Below are 3,123 nucleotides of genomic sequence, written 5' to 3' on the forward strand. Positions count from 1 at the left end.
TGTCACAGCATAGAAGAGGAGGATGAGGAAGCTGAACATGTAGGTCACAAAGAAGCGTTTGTAGCCAAGTGAACTCTACCGTCATAAATGCAAGACCGCGGTATTCAGACTTAGTACTAGAGCGGACAACAACATGTTGCTTCTTGGAAGACCAAGAAACCAAATTAGTGCTAAGATATATACAATAGCCACTTGTAAATCGGCGATATCAGGGCAACCGGCCCAATCGGCATCAGAAAAGGCTTGCAATTGCAGTGAAGAGGGTGCACTGAGAAAAATACCATGATTTGGGGACCCTTTAGATAACAAATAATTCGTTTGACAGCAGTCCAGTGTACCTCTGTTGGCTGGTGCATAAATTGACTGAATTTGTTGATGGAGAAGGCAAGTTCAGGATGAGTAATAGTCAAATACTGCAGTGCACCAACAATGCTGCGATACAAGATGTCATCAGAAAAGGGATCACCATCAAGTTTGAAAATGGTTGAGCCCCTTACTGTAGGAGTGGCATAGGGCTTGGCATTGGCCATTTTCATAGTGCAACAAATCAGTGATGTATTTTGCCTGTGAGAGATGAAGGCTCTCTTGGGTGCGATAGACCTCAATACCCAAGAAGTAGATGCAAATGAAATATGATGGCTTCCTTTTATACATTAGTAGTTGAGATTCTATTATTGTGTTTGTTGAATGATGTATTGCATATTGATATCATGCCTGTATTTTTGCCCCTGAATTTTTAAACAGGAACCATATTAAACATGTTTTAAACACATATTGTATTGTTGTTATGTCCTTTTTTTTAACGCCGAATTTTTTGAAATTATTATTGAAGCCCAGGGCTGTTTAATGTCCATACGTATTTGTACCTGTTTTTCCCCCTTCCTCGTATTTACCGACTATGGTTTCATCTATTGTGGACTGCGGTACTGCCAAGTCCTCTTAAAATAACTCCAAAGCCAGCTAACTAGGGCTTTATCTTGGCAGAGATGTCAACCTCTCGCTCCTGCACGAGATGTAAGAAGAATACTGTTATCCGCGACGACATTACAAGCACCTGCATCTGTACGTCTTGTGGCATCGAGTAAGAATTCAATAACTTCCAACACACTTTCAGTGGCATCAGCGGCCCTCAGGGCACCTTTGTTCGCGTTGGTTCCTCAGTCTCTGGCTATGACTTCAGTTACAAAGAGAAGAAACTCTACGGAGCTCAGAAAGAGATCGAAGCCACTCATTAAATCTAGGCCTCCATGCTGCCACCTCTGCTGAGGTCAAACAAATGATTGAGACCATCACCGAAAGAGAATTTGGTTGTGGCACTTGGTTCCCTATCCTGGTTGGTGCTTGCTCTTATGCTGTTATGAGCAAGAACAATCGATCCCTCTCAATTGCTGAAGTTGCCTCAGTGATCGGATGTGATATTCACGAGCTAGGCCTCATGGTTGCTCGTGTTGTCGATTTCCTCGACTTGAAATTGCCTGAATTTGATGTTGTGACCCATTTGGAACGGGCAATTCAGAATTGCCCTAGTTTTGCTGGGATTTCCAATGACAGGATGGATAAAATGATTAAGCAGGGTACATTTCTATTGCAGTGCGCGGTGAATTGGTTCCTGACGACAGGACGGAGGCCCCTTCCTGTGATTGTAGCTGTTTTGGCCTTTGTAGCCGAACTGAATCAAGTTCAAGCTAGGATTGAAGATATAGCAAAGGAATTACACGTGGCGGTGCCTACGAGCAAACGACGGCATAAAGAGCTCTTACAGACACTTGTGAAAGTGGCACAAGCCTTGCCTTGGGGAAAGAACATTACGGTAAAGCCGAAGTGTGGCATTGGGAATGAGATTATAGGACTTGCGGGGTTCGAAGTTAAAGATGTTGTCAACCAGTGCTTGCGGGGTGAAGATGAATATTCTACTTATGATTGTGAAGCAGAAAAGGATTCACAGTATTTTGATGTTAGGAACAGGAATGGAATCCCAAATCTGTGTTCTGATGAGATGGAGATGCTAAAGCTGTCACAAGAGTGCTTGGCTAAGATTTATTCAAAATTCAAGAATAAGTATGATTATCATGAGCCTACAGATGAGAGTGGGAGTGTCATAGAATAAAAAAGAGAAAAGGAAGTGAGTTTCTGGTGCATGAATGGTGGACTGGAGAATCGGATTTGTGCAAAAAGCTTTCACTCAATCAAATTTTGGAGAAGAATGTAGGGTTTAATGCTTTGCCTCCATCTTTTGTCGCATGCAGCTTGTCATGTAAAAGGAGGATAGATAAGATAATGGCTGCTAAACAACGAATCAATAAGATCATGCAACCTTGTAATGTTGTTTCAGGAGGAAAGGAAGATCGTTGCCTTTCAGAACATTTGCAAGCTGAGAAAAAAACAACAGCAGGGAGTGAAAGAAGATCTTATTGATTGGGAGGATTGCATTATTGAATTACTCCTACTTCATATGGTGAAAGAGGAGGAAATAGAACAGGGTTACTACAACACCTTATTGGATTTGCACGTTTTCAATTCAGTTTGTAACGGCTAAATGTTGGTCATGGAAGGTGTCTTTTGTCTGGAGAGAATCTTTTTGTGTATACCACTATACCATTCGTGGCTTATAGACAAAACACATTGTTTATCCCAATTCCTTCAATTCTTTTGTATTTCTTGTTATAGATATTGCTACTAATCAAATAAATAAATAAATAAATAAATAAATAAATATATATATATATATATATATATATATATATATATATATATATATATATATATATATATATATACACGATCATCAGTTGATTTTCGATTTATCTGAGTCCTTTTTTTTATTTATATTTTTATTTTAAGTGTTATCTTTCATGTTTGTGATGAATTTCTACGGTTATTCTATTTCCTTTCACGTGTTTCTCCTTATCTGAGGATGCTTAACATAGGATTGTGGCTTTGGTAAGCATTTGAAAACACTTGATTGTTGTTTAAAGATGTAAAATACAGAATAGTATGACTTCGGATAGAGCCTATTGGAGGGCAAAGATCCATGTAGCAGAACCCATTTAGCTGAAGATTCTCATTATGTGTTGGGTTGTGTCTCTTTCTTTTATCTTTCATCTTTCATTTGTCATTTTCCAT

At 39.3% G+C, this 3,123-nt stretch overlaps 1 pseudogene; it reads left to right on the forward strand.

Moving 5' to 3' along the window:
• The first annotated feature begins 971 nt into the window (after positions 1 to 971).
• Positions 972 to 2,635, forward strand: LOC122661110 (annotated as a pseudogene).
• Positions 2,636 to 3,123: the final 488 nt, after the last annotated feature.

This window comes from Telopea speciosissima, chromosome 5 (genome assembly GCF_018873765.1).
Source record: "Telopea speciosissima isolate NSW1024214 ecotype Mountain lineage chromosome 5, Tspe_v1, whole genome shotgun sequence".
NCBI classification, from domain to species: Eukaryota; Viridiplantae; Streptophyta; class Magnoliopsida; order Proteales; family Proteaceae; genus Telopea; species Telopea speciosissima.